We start from the raw sequence: 22,615 nt of genomic DNA on the forward strand, positions 1-22,615 counted from the left end.
TTAAGAATCTGGCCTAGGGCCAGGAAATGGTGGCATATACCTTTAATCCCAGCAGACGGATCTCTATAAATTCAAGGTCAGCCTGGTCTACAGAGTGATTAACAGGATACCCAGGGTTATGTAGAGAAACCTTGGCCTGAAAAATAAAACAAAACAAAATTAATAATAATACTAATCTGACCTAAAATGATTCTGGTGACAAAATAAACACACTGGGTTTTACAATTTAACCATTTGACACGTGAGGCAGGAGCTCAAGTTAGAAAGCCATCAGTTACCTTTTGGGGGAGGAAGCTGGGCAGAACCCGAGGAGACTGAATTCACCTCACTGCAGAGTCTGCCTTTGAACCTTTCAGCGTGGGAAGTCTCACCTTACAGTGTCAACGGTGGATTGGCCCTAAAGACACCAACCTTTGCTAACAGGGCTTCCTTCCATGCCTTGTCCATTCTCAGGGAAAATCAGCTATGTGCCCTAGGGCCGGGAAGCTCCATGGTCACTTGTGCCTCCTTCTGCAAAGAGGGGAGCACATGCTACTGTGTGAGACTTGGGTTTGCCGTGAGGACAGGTGGTAAAGAGCTCTCAGGTGGGGAGCAATCTTCCTTCCGGCCCTGCTGCAGGATGAAGGATGCTGAACTGGAGGCTGTGACCATGACGGGATCCTGTGTCATTTCTTTCTGTGACTATGATAAAATACCCGAAGTAAGGTAACTGAGAGCACAAGAGAATAATTTTAGATCACAGTTCCAAGTTACAGTCTCTTAGTCAGGGTTACCATTGCTGTGATGAAACACCATGACCAAAGCAAGGCAGGAGGAAAGGGTGTGTTTGACTTATACTTTCTCATTGTGGTCCACAATGGAAGGAAGTCAGGACAGGAACCCAAGCAGGGCAGGAACCTGGAGCTGATGCTGAGACCACAGAGGGCTGCTGCTTACTGGCTTGTTCATCATGGCTGGCTGAGAAAATTGGCCTGATGGCATAGCACACTTCCAACAGGATAGAATTTCATAAATCTTCCCAAATGTTTGTTTCTGATGTTCTTCGCAGACATATAAGGCAAATGGTCTTTTTGTAGTCTCTATTCAATTAAGAATTAAAACTGGCTTTGGAACTGGAACGTGACTCTCTCCTTCTTTATACCCAAGCATGCCTGTTAAAGAAAAATCCAGAATCTCTGTCTCATGCCATAAGAGCCACCTGATATGGGACAGAAGAAAAAACAAAATTAAGGGACTATTCTATTGCTACAAATCTCATAATCCTTTGGTTTTATTTTGACTCTTTAAAATTTTTCTTAAGGTATAAATATTATCTCAAGATTTATAAGATCATTATACATATTTAAACTTTATGTCATGATATTAATGTTCATATAGAATACTAATTCTACCGGGTGGTAGTGGTGCACGCCTTTAATCCCAGCACTCGGGAGGCAGAGGCAGGCAGATCTCTGTGAGTTTGAGGCCAACCTGCACTACAGAGTGAGTCCCAGGAAAGACACAAAGCTACACAGAGAAACCCTATCTTGAAAAACCAAAAAAAAAAAAAAAAAAAAAAAAACCCAGAATACTAATTCTAACATTAGGCTTCATCTAGCTTCCTGTTCATGATTTTGGACTTGAATCTGAAGCAGGTAACTAGGAACTAAGTTTGTGTACCCTAGATGTATTTAACAGATTGTGGTCCTTTAATCTCTCAGAGATATACTGCATATGACATTTAAATTGTTTAAGTTTTCTGCAGTGAACTGTGACCATTCCTAACAGCAACCTTGGAGGTTTCCAAGAAGATGATGGGGCCCTACAACAATTAATTTACCTGGATTGTGGAAATACCACTAAGTTGACAAACACTACCCAGAGATTAGCTTTGGACTACAAACTGCTCAGGACAACCTCAAAGCACTTAGCTAAGATGGCCCAGCCTCACAGACTATTCCAGTCGGGACTTCAGATTAGCCCTGCACTCCCCCATCACACCGAGACTGGACAACAGCTAGCTCTCCCAGACTTGACCGTTATCCCAGTTTTCTCAGGGCCCCTTAAAAATGCAGTTGTCCCCAGGCAACAGGAAGTAATTTTAAGAACATGATACTCACATTCCCAAGAGGTGGGATGGGTGGTTTTTGGCCATTCAGCGGATTATGGATGTTTATCGTCATTTAGGGGGGTTGGTTGCAAGTTGTTATTGGTCATGATCAGGGAGGAAACTAAGCAATGGAGATTAGATTCAGCGATCTTTTTCTGAAAAGAAAAAAGGAGGGATATAGGAATGGTAGGAAAAAGGGTAGATTATTGAATCTACTTTTTAACTAAAAAAAGCAACAGCTAATCTCAAATATTTTATATTGGTATGGATTTTCATATATTAATACAAATTTAAGGTTATTTTTGTTTATATATATATATATCTACTTTTGTTTAAGGTATTGTACCTATGCAGCTCATTTAACAATGTAATGTAAAGTTCTAGTCCTTGAAAATTATTATTACAAACTATTTAGGATAATTAAGAAATACAGGTTAATAGTCATCTAGAACAATCAAAGTTGAGGCCATGTTAGGTATGTTTTCAAGGTCAAACAGAGATACATTTTAGATAAATAGGTGATCTTCAAACACTTCAGAGACCTATAGAATATGGCATTTAAAATGTTTTAATAACATAAGACTTTTTATGACAGTAAGACACATCTGTTCCTGGCAGTACCAATTAACTTCAAAAAAGGCTGATGGGCATCAAAGAACCTCCATATGGAGTTTGCTTTCATTGTGGTGAAGTTAGCCCCTGGGCAAGAAACTGCCCTTGCCTCAACTGCTGGCAGTATGCTGTCCAAACTGGACAAGCAGGATGCAGAAGGCAATTGCTGAACTTTACCAAGACAAGGTAGGACAGTCTCTCAAAGTTCCTCCCTCACAAAAACAATTCTGTCAGATATTCTAGGCCTGTAAGCTGAAAATGGATGCCACGACATTGCAGAGGAACTTTGAGTGACTGTCCAGGCAGCCAGCTGCTTCTGTCATTTCTATAGTTTTGGAAGATGATTACATTCCCTCTTTACTCAGGTAATATTATATCCTTCTCGGGTCTCTGGTGGAGCTAAAGACAAGATAGTCATAGTTACATCTTTCCTTGTTACCAAATTCAGAAAAGAAACTCACAAAAGAGGTGTGAAGTGTATAAGGTTGAGCGACATAAAGCTTAAATGGTTTATCTAAGAAAATGTTTTGAGGTCTAAAAAGATAGTTTTTGATTGGTAATACAAATTAGGATAGAAAGTGAGTTAGGTATAAGACTTTGGACTCATCAAGATAGATAATAGAGTATTTTCTTCAAATTTGCCAAATACAAATGAACTGAATATTGTGAATGTAATTGTTCTTATTGTATATGGTTTTACTGTGTTAAAGTTAAAACCCTTCCTTTTTATTTAGACAAAATGGAGGAAATGTTTCGAGGTATTTGTTCACACTGATGATACTCTGAGACTGGTAATGAAGTTTACCTTGAATCAGAGGGTGGCATCGATGATTGGCTGTCTGGAATTAGCCATAGATGTTTTGGAGGACCAAGCTAGGAGGGCACAGAAAGTAGGAGGGGGGACTTGGGAAGGTGCGGGGTCTTTTCGATCTGGAAGTGTGGAGAGGCTGGGTCAGCTGATCATTCCTCCATCGCTCTTTGGATCTATCAGGTTTTTTACCCCAATATCTGACTCCTGAGTTTTATTTAACAATAGAACAATATAAGCCATCACTTCAATTCTAGGCTGTGTCAAGTTGACAATTCAAATTAACCTCAGACACAGGGAAGAGCACACAGGGTCCTGTCTGCCAGTTCTGCCTCATTGATGGGAGAATTTTTAGACAGAAGGAAAATCAAAGACAATGTTACCAGAGTTTGGCAGAAACAAAGAACAAAACAGAAGAGGGAGCAGATAAGTGAGCGATACCAGCAGGACCAGGAGGAGATGGAAAAGTCAAAAAGAGAAAGCCGTGCTGTCTGAATTCGAGGCTGGGAACACAAAACAGGTGTGTGGGGTCGGAGGGCTTCAGAGAAAGGGAGCCGCTCGGGCGTCGGGTTTAGGATGTGGGTTGAAGCTAGGAAAAGGAGATAGAGAGGGTTCCGCTTTCTGAGTTAGAACTTGGAATGCAGACAGGCTTAGCAGTGGGGGGCGGTGAGCGGCAGCTGTGGAGGGAGGGGCTCCTGAGGCGAAGATGCCACTAAGGGGCCGTTAGCCTGTCCTCTTGACCTGCCTTAGCGTGGGGCATGTTTCTTTTTAACGTCAACTCCACAGTTCTCTCAAGGTCGTACAGACGATTTTCTCCTTCCAGCAGGTCTTCTGCCTGGCCTGAGCAAGGAAGCTTCTGCTACCTTCTTCAGAGGATGTCATCAAACACAGACCAAACTATTTGCAAAGCTTGGTTACTATCCATTCACCATGCGGTGTCAGAGGACGTCACAAGTCGCAAGTCAGTCAGTAGACATGGCTCAGAGGGGTCTGCTGATGTGGGAGGCACCCGCTGTCTTCGTCAGGAAGGATCTTATCAACCAGGGCTCATGCCATTTTACTGGAAGGAGCTGGCATAGATCACATGGTATTGCACACGTGGCCTTGGAAGAATCTGGCTGGATATGGTTCTCAATACTTCCTTTCAGCCTTCTCAACATCCACGTGTATCCTCCCAGCTCCAGAGATTAACAGACTGCAAGTCCACACATGAGCAACAAGCTGCTCGCCCTGGGGAAGAGAGAGAGAGGCCACAGGCCCCCACTGTACCAGATAGAGTGACATGAGGCCTGTCTAATGTTCAGGAGGAGACCTGAGCGCTGCCCTGTGAGTCCCTCTGCTGGAGAGCCTGGGGAGAGCCAGGGAAAGGCCGCAGCAGATAAACAAGTGCAGGACAGAGCCGCGCCACGCAGTGGAATGTGGACTTTATCCAGCGGATTTGAAACCATGAGTAAACACTGTTAGTTGCTCGTAGAGAAAGCAAAGCAACTGACTGGAGACTCAGGAAGGAGGGGAACTTCACTGTCACATACCACCGCAGCCCGAACTCTGAATCAAAACATTGTCGTCATTGGTCCAAATGCTCAGAAACAAAAATTATTTTTAAACATGTCTCAAGATGAGCCACCCTACCTCAAGTCAGACTGTCACTGGGGTTCCGGGTGAGCAAAACAGCAGTAGATAATCTTACCTGACTCCACCTAGCAGGTATCTTTGAAGTTCTAGAGCCGATAACTCAGGAGATACATCAAAAGATGTATAAACGAGGTAGAGAGACCATACAGTGGTTAGCAGTGCTGGCTGCTCTCCCAGGAGGACACGGGTTCGATTCCCAGCACCCACATGGTGGCTCACAACCATCAGTGACTCCAGTTCCAGGGGATCAGACTCCATCTAATGGCCTCTGTGGGCACAGGAACACATGCACGTACACACATATGTGCCAGCAAAACACTTCCGCACCTTAAATAAACTTTTAAACAAGGATGTGTAACAAGTAACGAATGTGTGTGATATAACAGCTGTTTTTCTAGAGACTGGGATTAGGGTTTATGCGCAAGGTTGAGTAGCTTTTAGGCTACCTGAAAGACCCCTGGGAGCAAGCACGTACCTGGGGTTTTGAAGGTAATATAGAAGTTTCAAAAATAGAAAGCAGAGGCAGCAAAACATAACAACTTTCTGGAAACATCTAAAGTGGCTTTTTGTTTTGTTTTGTTTTGTTTTGTTTTCTTGAGGAAAAGAGTTATGACCAGGGAAGTGTAGGGAAGAGGAGGGTCTGTCAGGTGGGACCAGGGCCCACTGTGCAGGTTTTACATGTTGTCTAGGGGAATAAAATTCCTAGAATGTTCAAATATTGGTATTCTGGAAAATAATGAATATATACCTTTAGGGAAATTGATTTTGCCTCAAATAGAAAAAACAATTATTAGCTTAACAGAAATTTTTATTTTTTGGCTTCTCTTTGGGAATGAGGTCTCCTATATAGTTCAGGATGATCTCAAACTCACATCAATCCTCCTGCCTTGGCCTCCAGAGTACTGGGATTATAGGCCCTGAGTAGAAATTATGTTTTCTTTTTTTTAAAGATTTTTTAAAAATTATATGTACATGTGGGTGATGGCATGTGAATACAGGTACCTACCGAGGCCTTGGATCCCCCTGGTGCTGAAGTTACAGGGTGTTACAAGTCACCTGATGTGGGTGCCGGGATTGGACCCGAATCCTCTGGAAAAGCGAGGAATGCTCCTTTCAGCCCACGGAGCCATCCTTTCAGCCCCACACAGTTGGTTTAATTGGGGGTTTCTAGCTTGTCTTGAAAACTCACAATATCTGGTTATCGGGAGGCCTGTCTCTATGCTGTCTGCCCCACCCTCACCCCCAATAGCCCCCAGGTCCCGGGAGCAGCTCTGCTCCCCGACTTTACCTGACTTCCCTGGGCCCTTGGGAGTGGGAGGCTGCGGCTGCATTCTCCCAGGCCGCTGCCGCATGCTTCCACCAGGGGGCGCTGTGGCCCGGGATTTGGAGGAAAGGGTGGGGAGGAAGTGCTGTGGAAGTTCCAAGGGGAAGTGAAGGAAATGCTCCTTTCCTTCCTGGCCAATGAGTCGTCCTAAGGAGCAGTTTCACCGGATTCCGCTCAGCGAAGAGTCAGGCTCACGAGGCCCTCAGAGGATACGTGTTTTCAAAAGCCGAGGAGAAGCGAGGCTACAGAACAACACGCCGATGCTCCTGACACATTAGGGACAGTCTGCAGTCTGTGATGCTCTACCCCAGAGGGTGGCAAGAGCATCACAGGAACAGCCACAACAGACACAACATCTGCTCCCACGGCGGCCCAGACACTAAGAGCTCCAAGTCTCAACTTGGAGCCAGCAGGGGAAAAAAGGACAGGTGCCCTGCAGGGGTGGCATACTTGCATTTCTCCATCTGAGGGAAGGAGGGCTCAAAGTCGTGATCAGACTGCCCCGAATGTGTGGCCTTGAGGAAGGGAGCTAGCAATGAGCCAGCCGGTGAGGGAGCAAGGTGCATAACTTCCTGCGATCTGACTGCCCTCCTAGGGCGGTATAAATTTTCAGGTTACATTTGTTAAATAAATGGCCCAGGATTTTGCGGGGGTGGGGGTGGGGGAGGAGTGTCTTTACCTGTGTAGAGGAAAGCATTTGTTTTCCCATTTCATATCCAGGTTGGAGCTCTGGGACTTGGACCGATGGAAGCCAGGGACCTTCTGACCTCCAGCCAACCTGCTCTGGGTGTCCCCTGGGTGTCCCCTGAAGTCCTCCACCATTGTGGCAGGCTCTGCGGCTTTGATTTGAAGAATGTTATCAGTCAGGGTTCAGAACCCTGCTTCTTCCTGGCTCTGTTTTCTTTGGCTGCCGCTGGGAGTTTGCGGTGAAAGCTTTTTGTCTCTGGGAGAAGGAAGGGGGCTAGGGCAGGATGTCTGGAGGGAAGAAATCCTTGTGTGGGGGTGCCCTTTCGAAAGCATGGCATCTGTAAGTCAACGCCCGCTGGTAATTCCCTACAACCTCTGTCTTCCTATCGCTACCCCAAGGGGGGAAACATGCAAAGTGTTACTACAATACAACATTGAAAAATATACAGAGCTTTAATAATACATGGTTAATCACAGCACACCTCCTGTTTCCCAGCTCTAATTCATCCATCCATCCATCCATCCATCCATCCATCCATCCATCCATCCATCCATTCTTGTGCTTCTCCTGTGAGCATCTTCAGGAAGTATGAAGGTGCAACTGATTCCATAACACTTGGTAACAAGTGTTGGCATTGTCTTAATTTTTTTTTTTCCGAGACAGGGTTTCTCTGTGTAGTTTTGGTGCCTGTCCTGGATCTCGCTCTGTAGACCAGACTGGCCTCAAACTCACAGAGATCTGCCTGGCTCTGCCTCCTGAGTGCTGGGATTAAAGGCGTGAGCTACTACCACCTGGCCTTTAATTTTTAAGAATATTGTTGTTTCTTTTGTTTGTTTGTTTGTTTAGGGTTTTTTTGGGGGGATTTATTTTTATTTTATGTGTATGAGTGTTTGTCTGCATGCATGTGTATAACCACAAGCATGCCATGCCCTTGGTTGTCAGCCACCATGTGGGAGCTGGGAATCGAGCCCAGGTCCTCTGGAAGAGCACCCAATGCTCTTAACCACTGAGCCATGCTTCTCCTGAACTCCCCTTCTGGAACTATAAGCCAAAATAGACCCTTGTCCTTCTGTAAGGTGCTCTTGGTCATGGCATTTTATCATAGTAACAGAGAAGCAACTGATACAGCATCCTAATTCCTGCGCCTGTGAGTGTGTTCACATCTGTGGTAAAACAGACTTACCAGAGACACTTAAGCTGAAGAGCCCAAGATGGAGAGGATTCTGCTTCATTCAAATGACTCAGTGTATTGAGGGTTCTTACAAAGGAAAGAGGGAGACAGAAGAATAGGAGCAGACGCGATGCTGGCCGGGACACAGGACTGACGAGAGTCCCAGGTTTGAAAAACGTGGAGGTCTATGAGTCAAGGAACAGGGGCAGCCTGGGGGAACGGGAAGGCAGAGTCAGAAATACATATGGGGAAAGGATGAACATTCAGAACCCCAAACACCCACTCCTAAATAGCAGCCCATCAAAGAATAAATCATGAGGAGGATTAGAAAATACCTAGCTGGGCAGTGGTGGCGCACGCCTTTAATACCCACACTTGGGAGGCAGAGGCAGGTGGATCTCTGTGAGTTCAAGGCCATAAACCTGATGACCTCAATTTGGACCCAGGAGCCCACAAGGTTGAAGGAAAGAAGTTGTCTTTGACTTCCACACATAAACTGTGACACATACATGTGTGCATGTGCACACACAACACACACACACACACACACAACATTAAAATTATTAGCTGGGTGTGGTGGCACAGATCTTTAATCCTAGCACTCAGAAAGCAGAGACTGGTGGACCTTTGTGAATCTGAGGCAAGCAGGGCTACACAATGAGATAGTGTCTCAGTATCTATATATCTATATCTGTATCTCTACTCCAAAGTCAGTGTTCTAGTTAGGGTTATCATTGCTATGATGAAATACGACAACCAAAAGCAAGTTGTGGAGGAAAGGGGTCTTTGCTTACACTTCAATCATAGTCCATCACTGGAGGAAGTCAGGATTGGGACCTCCTAAGCAGGGCGGGGACCTGGAAGCAGGAACTGGTACAGAGGCCGGGGAACAGGGCCTCTTACTAGCTCAGGGCTTGTTCAGCCTGATTTCTCACAGAGCCCAGGACCACCAGCCCAGGGACGACACCACCACAATGCACTGGGCCCTTCCCTATCAATCACTAATTAAGAAAATGCCCTACAGCTGGATCTTACGGAGGCATTTTCTCAAGTGAGGCTCCCCCGTTTCCATGACTGGCTTGTGTCAAGTTGACATAAAACCAGCCAGCACAGTCAGTACCTAATGTTCTAGCTTAAGATGTGAGAAAAGGCCGAAAAAGAGCAAACTAAATCTAAAGAAGCAGAAAGAAGAGAGTTATTGAGATTAGAGCAGAAATAAATAAACTGGGCTTGGTGGTGCACCCAAAGGCTGAAGCTGGAAGATGTGGAGTTCAAAGCTAGCCTTGACATCATCTTAGGCCCCCCCTTGAAAAAAGCATGTGTTTATTGTGCATATGTTTGTAAGGGCACACGCATGCCTATGTGCTTGAAGGCCATGAGGTGAGAGGAGAGGTCCGAGGACAACTCTGGGAATTGGGTCTCTCCTTCTACCGTGTACCTTCCAGGAACTGAACGCACGATGTCAGGCTTGGCAGCGAATGCCTTCTTCACCTGCTCCCACCGTTAGCAGGCCCCCACCAATACTCTTTAGTGTCCCCACTTTTTTCTTTTGAAATCTTCTGTGACCAAATGTTCAGAAACCTTTATCATTCATAAAACAAAACAACTCAGTCTGGGAAGTAGAAGGCTGAGGCAGAGAGATGCTGCCAGCCGCCATGATGAGAAGCAGATGTTAAGATACTGGTAAGCCAAAAGCCACGTGGCAACTTATAGACTGATAGATATGGGTTAATTTAAGATATAAGAACTAGATAACAAGAAGCCTGCTGTGGCCATACAGTTTGTAAGCAATATAAGTCTCTGTGTGTTTACTTGGTTGGGTCTGAGTGGCTGCGGGACTGACGGGTGAGAGAGATTTGTCCTGACCGTGAGCCAGGCAGGACCAGAAAAACTCCAGCTACAACTCAAGGTGTATATATTTTTAAAGTGTTGGGGTTTGAATGCACCTGCTGGGTAAGCGCTCTCCCACCTAGCTACACCGCAAGCCATTTCAGTATATTAAATCCAGGTTACGACATCACCACAGGAGTGTCTGAGAGCACCACCCAGTTTCCCTCTGGGTTCCGGACTGGCCAGAGATATTTGTGACCCCTGTGGGGAGCACTCGGATCCTGACCACTGGAGTTCTTATTTCGGTAGATGTGTGCTCTCCTTTTCCTTGCATGGCTGGTTGTGGCAGTTGGTTTAGCTGTCAAATTGGCACAACCTACTCCTGAGAAGAGAGTCTCAGTGAGGGACCATCTCGCTTGAGTTGGCCTGTGGGCATGTTCCTGGGGGATTGTCCTGACATTGGAGATGCATCACACACTGATAACCAGAGAGAAAGGGTTTGGCTGTCCGTACAGCACACACTTCCCCAGGGCATGGGGGCCTCTAGAAACCTGCTGGGGATGTAGACCCTGATCCCTGAAAACAACAAAACAGTTGCTTTTTCCTCCCTCCTCTCCTTCTTCGCCTCATTTCTTTCTTCTTTGTTTGATTTTTGAGAGAAGGTCTTACCTAGCTCAGGCTGGCCTTGAACTTACTTTGTGGCTGAGGATAGTCTTGAGACCATATCCTTTAGTCTCTGTCTCCCAAGGGCTGGGATTGTAAGCATGCACCACCACATCCCGCTACATAATAGCTTTTCCAACAAACTTTGGAGAAACCAGCGTGGTGGACCCACGGTCCCTCAAATGGGAAGCACGGCGCTGTTTGGGAACGCCAGTGTTAAGTCGTTTTGGACAACTCTGTGGAACGGCAGACAGCCGAGGTGCAGCCATGAGGTTGAGGAAGCCGGTGCCTGAGGCCTAGAGCAGGGAAAGCCTTTTAGGCTCCACCTAGGAGGCCCAGAAAGCAGGGTGGGAGCTACCTGAGCTCTTCTCCTTATGTACCTCTGCCCACTCAGTCCCCCATTTAAATACTGAAGAGAAGGCTGGGTGGTGTTGGCACACGCCATTAATCCCAGCACTCGTGAGGCAGAGCCAGGCGATCTCTGTGAGTTCGAGGCCAGCCTGGTCTACAGAGTGAGATCCAAGAAAGGTATAAAGCTACACAGAGCAGCCCTGTCTCAAAAAACTAACTAACTAACTAACTAACTAACTAACTAAATAAATAAATAAATAAATAAATACTGAAGAGAGTCCTATCTGTGTCCTTGAGCTGTCGTGAGGATGAAGACACCAAGCACTCAAAGGACCCTGGATTATTCTGAAGGGCACACATTTCCCAACCCACAAAGCCCTCCCCACCCCAGGCACTAGGTGTCCCCTCGGGAGGACTTGGACGGAGCCTTCAAGCAGAGTCTAGGGCCAAGAGACACCGGTAGGGAGAGTGTGTACAGTTCGCCTCTGCCTCCCTTGGGGAGGCTAAGGTCAGGGTCCGGGCCGGTCATGCGACCATCCAAGCTCCAAGGTAAAGATGACAGAAGCCGAAAACATTGCAGCTGCCCCAGAAACCCCGGGGCCTCCCCCCCTTGTGCTTCTGGCCCAGCCTAGAGGCATTGTGCACATTAAACAAATAAACATCGGGTGTGGGCCTCAGCTCAGAGAATTTCCCCCGCCCCGGCTCTCCCTCCTACAGCCCTGCCCCCGCCTTCCCAACTACCCAGGACACAGGCCGGCCGTTCTCCATACCCCCTCCCTCTCGGTCACCCCAGGGTTCTTTACCCATCCCCAGTTCTGATCCCGGCTGTCCGGTACCCATGGGACTAGGTGGGCCTTCTCAGACCAGCTGGAACCCATGGCCACCCCTCCTCCTCTCCAGACCCCATCGACTGTTCTTTCCCCCTGCCTGCTAACTGGCTTCTGCGTGGAACTCCAGTTCCCACCCGCCTTGTGCCTCATGCACTCTGGCTTCTCAGTCTCAGCATGGCTGCCCGCTGCCCTCTGCCCTCCCGCAAGTTTTCTTCTCTGACAGCGTGGGGTAGGTCTTCCTTGCCTGGGCACCTCCCCGTGGCTCTCCGATCCTCTGTCAGACCTCCCTGCACTGGAGGCTGGACTCACCTCCCTCGCTTTGTCTACAGTGTCTGTGCCGTCGGCTCTCGTCACGTGTCTTCGACATGCCTCGAACGAGGAAGCAAGGTGTGACCCCACGGTCACCTAGGCTACGGTGGGATCGTCCCAACCTGCGGCTGGGTGGACTTGTGGTACCTACCTCTCAAGATACAGTGCCACGGGGGTTCTGCAAGGGGTCCCAAGCAGATGCTCACATAGGTTCCCAGACATTCTCAGAGGAGCCCTGAGAATGCTCCTGTGGTGGCAGAGGACTCCACATCTGGCCTGCTAGTCCCTCCTCTCAAGGCTGTCTACACTGCTCAGTCTTTGTTGAAGAGATAGAGGGAAAAATACGAGTCCCCCTCTCTCTCCTGGCCCTTCACACTTCTGACGAGAGATGTGTGCGAACGTTCTCTCCGTGACACCAACAGGTGAGGTTCTGTGACTCGGTTCCATTCTGGTATTACTGATCTGGAACTGGCTCCCTCAGGCTGAGGTGTGAGTCTCACGAGCCAGGCCCCCAACCTCAGACCCCACTGTAAGTGGTAAGTGGGGTATCCGTCATACCGCTGACTGAGTGGTTATAAATCAGGGTCCCCGTGACCCCGTGAGTTTGAGGAACTTGTTCACGGACTCAGGAAGACACTCTGGTGTGTGGACTATTATCTTAATAAGTGGTGTGACGAGTTGTGAGTCATCAGCTAGATGCACAGGATAAGATTGGAAGCCTCAGCGCAGGAGCTCCTGTCCCCATGGAGTTGGGGGACACCACCCTCTCAACACACGGCTGGGTTCCCCAAGTTCCGAGGTTCAGGGATTTTTCTAGGTGGCCTGTTCAATGATGAACTCAATCTTCAGTCCCTTTCCCAGAGAACATGGGTTGGCACTGACCGGTCCAAGTTTCTAATCGTGATTTGTCCGTTTCAGGATTGGCTCCCCGATCCAGGAGCCGACCCAGAATCACCTCACCAGAATGTCACGTGCTCCAGGCACCCGAGAAGTACTCAGGGATGCAGAACACTGTGTCAGACACTCAACTCACCCTGGAAGTCACAGAGGTCTCAGGTGCCAGTATCAGGAAACAGGGTCAAAGGTCAATTATGAGAACTAATGATGTGCTTGACTCTAGGGTTCAGGAAATACCCAGAGCTTTAGAAGGCCGAGACAGGCATTGAGAGCAGGGAGCAGATCTATACTTGCGATTATATCATTGCTGTATGGTGAATGTGTCACCTCTCAGATTCTGGTGGCGCCTTTAAGAGATGATCAGGAACAAGGTGCTGGGGTGGCATCAGATTCCTGTTACACAGAGGCTTCCGCCTCCAGCCACATGAAGAGCAGGTGTTCCCTTCGTCCCAAGAATGACAGCAACAGATGCCGTCTTGGCAGTGGGCTAATGAGGGTCCCTCCCCTTGGGGCTCTGTTAGAGCATGCCAAGCTGCCCTCTTGTGTTTACATGCCCACAGGCGTGCCTCTTCCGATGCGGGGGCCCACGGGGCCTGCCAGACTGCCCTCCCCTGAGCCTACGACCCTCCGTCCAGACAGTGCACAGGACAAATCTTCCAAATTCTCACTGTGTAGGCAAAGAAAGCAAAACACAATTCCCACTTCAGAAGGAGTAAGAGAGTTTATTCACATAGAAGCGTCTGTGGGGGTGGCCGTGGGGGTCTCGGCTATAGGCTTCGGATATCGTCTGATGACATTCTTAGTTTTCAGGATGGTAGAAGCTAGTGGTATCAACTTAATGGTGCATTCCAAAGGTTTACCTGATAGTCAAAAGGATATTGGGTCAGGTGCAGAGGTGAGTGCTAAAGTTGTATAGCCCAAGAGAACGTTGGTTTTGGATCTGCAACATTCCCACTCCCTACAGTCAGGAAGTGATAATCAGTCTACAAAACCTCCTTCGGGGAACTTTAATCCATTTGGGCATACCTAGTCTATTACCGAACACTTGAGGTATAAGCAAGGGTCCCACTGTCTACATCCACGGTGACTGTACATCCCTGGCCAGGGTCCCCTGATGGCAACACAATCATTCAGAATGACTTCTCCAGTGGTGTGAGCAGTAACAGAGAGGGCCTTGCTGGAAGCTAGCAGGAGATGATTCCAGGACCCATCTGCTCTCCACGGGAAATGAAATGGGGACATGATCGCTCCAAGGTAATTTTTGTTTGTTTTTGTTTTTTCGAGACAGAGTTTCTCTGTGTTGTTTTAGTGCCTGTCCTGGAACTCACTCTATAGACCAGGCTGGCCTTGAACTCACAGAGATCCGCCTGGCTCTGCCTCTCGAGTGCTGGGATTAAAGGTGTGCGCCACCACCACAGCCAGCTCGCTCCAAGGTACTTTTGAGGACATGGTTTTTATTGTAGATATGAGAGACAGCCATAGCCAGAGGCATCTGGAACCGTCCAGAGCAGAGAGAGAAAGCAGAGTGACCATGGCCAGCTGGCTGAACCAGGCAGCCATGAGAGGAGAAGGCAAAGGGAGAGAGGGAACCCAGAGTGTGTGGCAGGGTTATCTGGGAATCCGAAGCTGGGGAAACGGAGGGAAGCCCCTGCTCTGGACACATCTAGAGAAGGGGCGGGGTGAGAAGAGCTAAGAGCAGCCACAGGCTGAGTGAGCCCGGGGCCAGTGTGCACTTGGGTATGCCAACAAGCACCTCAGTTAGCAACCTGTGCCAGATTTCTTCTGCTTCTGACACACAGATGTGTGTTTCATATTGTTGTTGTTGTTTTTTAAAGATTTATTTGTTATGTATACAGTGTTCTGCCTGCATGTACCCCTGCCCGCCAGAAGAGGGCACCAGATCTCATTACAGATGGCTGTGAGCCACCATGTGGTTGCTGGGAATTGAACTCAGGGCCTCTGGAAGAGCAGCCAGTGCTCTTAACCACTGAGCCACCTCTCCAGCACTGCCATATTGGTTTTGACACCGAACAAGAGCCAAGAGCAGACATGGCCCTTGCTGGGTCACCAAGCTTCCTTTAAACAAAGTCATAGTGAGCGGAGCTTGGTGGTGCGCTACCAGCATCCCAGCTCGAGGCAGGAGAGTCAGGAGTTCAAGGTCATCCTTAGCTACATAGGGAGTTTAAGGCCAGCCTGGACTATATAGGACCATATATCAAAAGAAAAATAAATCACAAAACAGAGGAAGCGTCAAGTTATTGGTTTTCTTCCTCCCTCCCCCACAGCTACACAGGAAGACCCCACCCTGAGACAGGCTGAGGAATAACACCATGGACAGTGAGAGAGGCAGGTTCGGAGGTGGGTCACACAATGCCACCCGGGGTAAGATGGCTTCACAGCAACCCTGGGCTGGGAGGCTGATGGGATGCAGCCTCCTTCAGCTTGGCCAGAGCCACTGGGGTTCGGGGTTCGTGAGAACAGCTGAGCTGAGCAACAGACGTGGATGAGGTGGAGGGTGGGGGTTGGGAGCTGGAGGAGAGGCAGCAGGTTCAGGCAGTCTTCCTGCCTGGGGACCTCGGTCAGGATGGGGCATGGCCTGAGGATGTAGTGCATGCAGTTGGGGGAAACAACAGCCCAGAAAAACAATACGGACACCGCCCCTTGGCGGGCACAGGCTGCCAGGACCTGAGGACCATTGTTCTCCTTCCTCCCAGGGGCCCAGTTGAAAGCAGGCCACTCGCTGGCTGATTGTCACTGTGGCCTTGGGCACATCTTAAGAAGACAGGCAGAACAGGAAGTGGCCACCTAAAAGGGACAGTAGATAAGCAACATGTGACTTCAGAGGAGGCTGGCAAAGCAGCCAGGCTGCAGTGTGCTCCACTTACCAGACAAGGTACGGAGCCCAGAGAGGTGCAGTACAGTCAAAACCACACACAGCTGCCCCTCTCCTGACTTCCCTCACAGGGCTCAATTCACTTCCTGGAGCTGAGACCAGGTAGAAATGGGGTTTCTCTTTGGGGGGACAGTTTACTCAAAGCTCCCACTCACACAGGACAGCCTAACAAGTGCCTGAGGTGAGCCCTTGGCCCAGGGCCTCAGAGGGCCTCTAGGTCCGGGACTATTGTTCCACCACTCTCTGGCCTCTAAGGCCAAGGTTTTGGAACGACACTTTTCTGTCATCTGACTCCAAGACTTCAAGGCTGGGGATGGGTAGGAGAACATACAGACCTAGCCAAAATCACCTCCCATTGCCAAGGTCATGCAGGATCCTGAAGGTCCTGTCTTCTCCCTGCTGGTCCCTGGACACCTCGTCCAGCCACACCATTGGACTTCTGCACACGTGACTTCCATTGCCTGGAATGTCCCTCCCCCCTCTGCCTAGTGGGATAGGGGGGCCTCTCCTGAAGACCCCTGAACCTCATAGGTGACCCTTCCTCACACTGGATGGTAACTGCCTGTAACTGTTACACCAGACATAGAGGACTCTGTCCTTGGGCCCCATCGATGATGCCAAGACGTGTCACAACCCTGTCTGTCAGGTAGGCAAACTGATTCAAAGAAGCCGGGGCTCTTGACCAATCTCCCACGGAGAGAAGGAGTCAGATGTCAGAGCCACTATGAAGTCCAGGACAGGGCCACCCGGTGCCCTTATGAGGAAGCAGGAGACAGTGTTCAGTGAGAAGCCCCCCCCCCCCACAAAGGTGCATGTGCTTGCCAGAGCAGCTCAGGCATGGACAAACCAGAGCAGGGTGCACAGGCATGTCCCACGCATCTTGAAGGCCAGCTAGCTTCAGGGCTCCCCCTGTGTGGTGGGTTGAGACCCCGCAGGAGAGCGCAATAGCTCAGCTCTTCCTGCTTCAGTCCCACGTGCCTCTTCTGGGAGGTGGTTTTCTCTGTGCCCCTGGGCTGGGTAGATTTATGTCAACTTGACACAAACTAAAGTCATTTGAGAGGAGAGAACCTCAATTAAGAAAATAACCTCCACTGCCAGGTGGTGGTGGCCCACATCTTTAATCCCAGCACTTGGGAGGCAGAAGCAGGCAGAGGCCAGCCTGGTCTACAGAGTGAATTCCAGGACAGCCAAGGCTACAGAGAACCCCTCTCTCGGGGTGGTGGTAGGGGATTGGCTCCGTAAGATTGGGCTCTAGGCAAGTCTATGGGTCATTTTCTCAATTAGTGATTGATGGGGGAGGGCCCAGCCCCTTGTGGGTGGTGCCATCCCTGAGCTGGTGGTCCTGGGTTGTATAAGCCATGGCTGAGCGAGCCATGATGAACAAGCCAGTAAGCAACACCCCTCCATGGCCTCGGCATCAGCTCCTGCCTCCAGGTTCCTGTCTGACTTCCTCTGATGATGAACTGTGATGTGGAAGCAGACACCAAAGAAACCTTTCCCTCCCCAACTTGCTTTTTGGTCATGGTGTTTTGTTGCAACATTAGAAACCCCAAGACAGCTCCCAAGTGTCATCACCTAGTACACAGAACCCCAGAGGGTGACAATGGAGGTCACATCTGATGCCAGGACACACAGCCATACCTGTTCCATCCCATTGGGGCTGCGGGACTCTACCACGCGCTCAGTACGGATTTGCTGCACCCAGCTGGCAGGGAAGAGGACTTCATAGCTAAAAGCCCTTGTCATCAAGCCTGACATCCTGAGGCTGGGCTCTGGGACCCTCATGGTGGACGGAGAGAAATGACTCCTACAAGCTGTCCTCTGACCTCCACACGAGGGCCACCGAGCACACGTGCGTGCGCAGGCACACACACACACATCAAACACAAATATGAAAAGAAATATTTTAAAATAGACGCACAAAGAGTCTCTAGGTGGTTAAAGTCAGTGCATTCTCACATTTTTATTCTATTCTGTTGCTGGGTCTAGAGTTTGCAGTTCTGCTTGTCATGCACAGTGGAGCCCTGGATCCCTCTTGAATCCCAAGGACCTAAGAAGCCATCCCCAGGCTCTTAGTTAGAGCAGCCTCTTCTTTTGTTGTGGATCAGGCAGGTTTGGGTGTCCAGACGTAAGGTGAAGGACAAATGGGAAGAGGTTTAGGTTAAAGTCCTCCTGCTGCTGACCCCCGCCCCTGCTTCTCTGACCACCACACACACACACACACACACACACACACACACACACACGCACGCACGCACGCACACACGCACACACGCAGTCCACCTACTGCTGCTCCAGCCTGCATGCTCTCAAGCAGAGTCAGTCTGCTCTCTCATCCAGATCACGAATCTGCATCAGGCAGGCAGTTTGTTTCACTCCTTTCTCTTTCCTCCCCCAGCTCAGCTGCCCCTGAGCTCGCAGCCCCGTTCCTCCCCTCCCACAGGAAGGGGCAAGTGGAGAGAGAACGTGGCTTGGGGCTACTGAAGGAAAATACAGTGCAGTGACTACATGCCGTATCCTATATGCTGGGTTGTTTTTGTATATGCGTGTGAGCATGTGCGTGTGTGTGTGTGTGTGTGTGTGTGTGTGTGTGTGTGTGTTATGTGGAGGCAGGTGTGGATGTTAGAGGAGGCTATCCCATGTCCTTGTTCTACCATGTTCCATCTTATTCATTTGAGACAGGGTCTTTCCCTGAGGCTGGAGCTAGGCTGGTAGCCAACATGCTGTAACAATCCTCCTGTCTCAGCGCTCCACAGTGCTGGGTTTCAGGCTCCTGTGAAGCAGTGCCCAGTTTTTCACATAGGTGCAGGATCTGAACTCAGGGCCTCATGCTGACACAGCAAACTCTTACCCACTGAGCCTTCCCGCCAGCTCCTGGAGCTGTCGGTTTGGTTTGGTTTGCAGTAGTGAGGAAGGGAACCCAGGGTCCTGAGCAGGCAGGACAATTCTCCTACTGCTGAGCTCTCCCTTCGGTGCCAGTACCAGATTCTTAATACTCTTCATGTTTATCTTTCCCAATAAACCTTGCAAGTAGACACTGTTTACTCTTTGCAAAGGAGACAAAACAAACCTTGAAAGTCGAGGAAGTTAAAGAGTGTACGAGGTCACTGGCCTAGAAGATTGGAAGCCAAGTTGTCTGATGCCAGCACCGTCCAGCCACACTGGTGGCTTCCTGCAGTCCTGGGGGCTTTGGTTTGTGGCCCCTGGGGTGCACAAAAGGAGCAAAATGACCACTCACAGAGCTTCAGTGAAGCCAACTGAACTCCACCGACTTGGGGGTCACACGTGCCTTCTCTGGCCTAGATGCGTGTCTTGCTCTATGCCTTGGCTGTGGCGAATCAGCAAATAAACACATGCAGGCTCTCACACAACAGTATGAGAGACTGGTTAGCACGTGGAGTCTCTCCGAGAGCCATCCTAACTGCTTGAATAACAGTGAGGTGGCCAGGGATTTGTGGTGGGTGTGGCTGCCTCTGAAGATCCCCTCCAGCTGGGTGTGCGGACTCACACCTGCAGTCTCAGCTCCAGGAAGAGAAGCCAAGGGCATCGCCACAAGTTCGAGGCTCACGTGGCCTCCACAGTGAGTTCCAGACCAGCCTGGGCTGCAGTGTGAGACCCCTATCTCAGCAAAAGAAAGGAACACTACAAAGAAACCTCTCTTCCACCAGGGCTCTGGAGGCATCTGGAGCCTCAGAAGAAATGGAGATGAGAGGCTGCCCACCCTGGGTCCTGGCTTCAGCCTCGGCAGGTGTTTGTATATTTGTTGTCCTAAAAGGGACAGCTGCCAGTGCAGAAGTGTTCAGAGGGGGGACTCTGGGGAAAGAGGGATCATGGGGGGTGACCCCTCGGTGGGTCTAACCACAATGGAAACAGTTGATGGGATTACTGGGGATGTTGGGGAGCAGGGTGGAAGGTTCTGGGAGGGTGTACCTTGACCCTGCCCTGTGTCTTCTCTCAGCTCTTGGGCTACCTTTGAGTAAGTGCCTTTTTTTCTGCCATGGCCTTCCATGTTTCTGTCTTGCCACAGACCTAAAACTCCCAGAGCCCCGGACTGAGAAGTCTGAAGCCAGGAGTCAAAACCAATCTTTACTCCTGTACCTTCTTTTTTTTTTTTTTTTTTTTTTTTTTTTTGGATATTTTGCTGCAACAACAACAACAACGAACAAAAACTGAGCAAGACACCTGGATGCAGCATCGGGGCTGCCTTCCAAAACGTCTCTGAGATTCCTTTTTTCATTACAAACCCCATATGTGGTTATTGTGGGTGAAACTGAGAGCCAAGTGAATGATTAAACACCCACATGCTCGCAGCACCTCATTCCTGAACTTGGGGTTGTACAGGAAGCTTCGCTCTCTCCTCTGATCCCTGTACCCAGATCTGTGACCAGCACAGCAGATGGTAGACAGGGCTCATGCGCTCCGTGAATGGCTTGCAGACCCAGTTAAATGAACGTACTGATTTTGTCTAAAAGAGTAAGAATTGTGGGGAAAGTTACTAATTAACTGATATGCCACTTTCACCTCACCTGAGCAGTTAAAGATAAATTTGTAAACGTGTTTCTTTAATAGATAATTTCCTGCTTAAAATAAATAATTAGTAAATGAGCTAATCTCACCACTGGTTTCTTTCTTTCATTTTTTAAATTAAGTCTGACCATTTCATACATGAACACAGTGGTTTCTTTCTTCTTTTTCAGGCAGGGTCTCTCTGCATAGCCCTGGTTCTCTCTATATAGACCAAGCTGGCCTTGAACTTACAGAGATCCTCTTGCCTCTGCCTCCCAAGTGCTGGGACGAAAGCCGTGCTCCACCAAGCCAGGCTCATAAAGCGCCCTGATTTCTATCGCCCTGGCCTCTATTAATTTCCCGCCCACCCGGTTACCTCCCCACATCCTTTGACCACATTTTGCCTTTGCAACAACTCTGTCTCTTGGAGCAAGCCAAAACCAAAAATAAGTTGTTTATCTCAATTAGGAGTAAAGAGAGTAAGTCCCAGGTGGACACTATTTACCCTGCTTTGAAGAGCCAGTGAAAGAAGTGATTCAATTTCCGCCCAGTCCGTTGGCTCTGCTGTTTAATTAATAATCCACTTCTCCCTTTATTTACTTATATACTTATTGCTGTCCTGGGGACAGAACCCGAGGCCTTGCACACACCAGGCAAGCATTCCACAGCTGATCAACACCCCAGTCCTGGCTCAGACTTCTGTCTGCTTTCAACAAGAGGCGTCTATTTTGAGCCATGTCACCAGGGATAGAAGAGGAAATCACCTGAGAGAGAAAAACCTTTTGAAAAAGCCAAGTCAGCCCTCAAGGTGCTGGAGATGAAGGTCGGAGCTAGAAGCCCCCAGGGGCGCAGGTTTGGCACAGGCGCTCCCAACAGGCCTTTGTTCCCTTGCCCTGCGCCCTGACTCTGCACAGCTGGTGTTCCTGCCAGGTTTTGGCACTGGGCCCCGTGGGAGATCTTAAGATCTGCTTTCCCTTTGGCTGTGATGAGCAGGAGTGATTTGGCTCAAAAACAACTTCCCCTCCAAATTTAAAAACAAAACCCAGTATTTACTTCTCCACATTTTTTCTAAAAATGATTAAGGGAGCTCGTGACTTTTTTTCTTTCTCATTAGGCTTTTGGGCAAAGCATGGAGCCCCTGAAATACAGCCTTCGCAGAGATATCGAGGGTGTCCTGCCTACCCCCCACGCCTCGATCTGACCTGTATCTACACTTTCTCACAAACTAAGTTCACCAGGAAGCTCCAGACACTGTGAGCGTGCCTCATTCTGTTCTTCTGCAGAGGCTGAACCAGGAATGATAATCAGAATACCAACTCTGAACTGGGACTGCCTAATGCAGTAGTTCTCAACCTGTGGGTCGTGACCCCTCTGGGGGAATCAAATGGCCCCTTTCACAGGGGTCACCCAAGACCGTTGGAAAACACAGATATTTACATTATGATTCGTAACAGTAGTGGACATACAGCTATGAAGTAGCAACAAAATAACTTTATGGTTGGGGGTCACCACAACACAAGGAACTGTATTGAAGGGTCACAGCATTAGGAAGGTTGAGAACCACTGCTCTATTAAAACATGGTTCCATGGCCAGTGATCCCTGAAAGCCACCAAGGTCTGAATTCAAGTCCTGCTTCTTGGTCACAGATGCCATTTGGTATATCTCTGACCAGACACAGGTGCTGGGCTGAGAAACGGGTGGGGGTGGGGGTGGGGCGGGGGTGGGATGGCATTCCAAGGTGGTAGAAGACCCACGCCATCGCCTCACCTCTTCAGTGCTGAGATAATGTGCGCTGCCGAGTCCAACTCCAATGGTAGGTAGCATTTCCACTCTCCTGCATGAGTTGAGAGTCATGATCTACCCCAACCCAACCCCCTACCCCCGCCTGCCCGCTGGAGATGGAACCTAGGGTTCCCATGGTAAGCAAGAACTCTGCTATAGGTCTATGTCATTTCCAACAGGTAGGGACTTATTACCATGAACCTGCCTCACCCGGTAATCTGATGGC

General features: G+C 49.1%; 3 long non-coding RNA genes across 3 annotated transcripts; 1 reads left to right on the forward strand and 2 right to left on the reverse strand.

The window, feature by feature from the left end:
* Positions 1-2,420, reverse strand: LOC143267853 (uncharacterized). The gene is made up of 3 exons (XR_013043480.1): positions 2,100-2,420; positions 412-1,198; positions 1-136 (listed from the first exon to the last, which is right to left on the reverse strand). It is a non-coding gene; the product is annotated as an uncharacterized LOC143267853 (long non-coding RNA).
* A 9,836-nt stretch (positions 2,421-12,256) lies between these two features.
* LOC107402669 (uncharacterized) lies at positions 12,257-16,479 on the forward strand. The gene is made up of 3 exons (XR_013043479.1): positions 12,257-12,732; positions 13,229-15,565; positions 15,922-16,479. It is a non-coding gene; the product is annotated as an uncharacterized LOC107402669 (long non-coding RNA).
* On the reverse strand, positions 13,914-16,573 carry LOC143267854 (uncharacterized). The gene is made up of 2 exons (XR_013043481.1): positions 16,436-16,573; positions 13,914-14,067 (listed from the first exon to the last, which is right to left on the reverse strand). It is a non-coding gene; the product is annotated as an uncharacterized LOC143267854 (long non-coding RNA).
* Positions 16,574-22,615: the final 6,042 nt, after the last annotated feature.

The sequence above is a fragment of the Peromyscus maniculatus genome, chromosome 11, assembly GCF_049852395.1.
Source record: "Peromyscus maniculatus bairdii isolate BWxNUB_F1_BW_parent chromosome 11, HU_Pman_BW_mat_3.1, whole genome shotgun sequence".
NCBI lineage: Eukaryota > Metazoa > Chordata > Mammalia > Rodentia > Cricetidae > Peromyscus > Peromyscus maniculatus.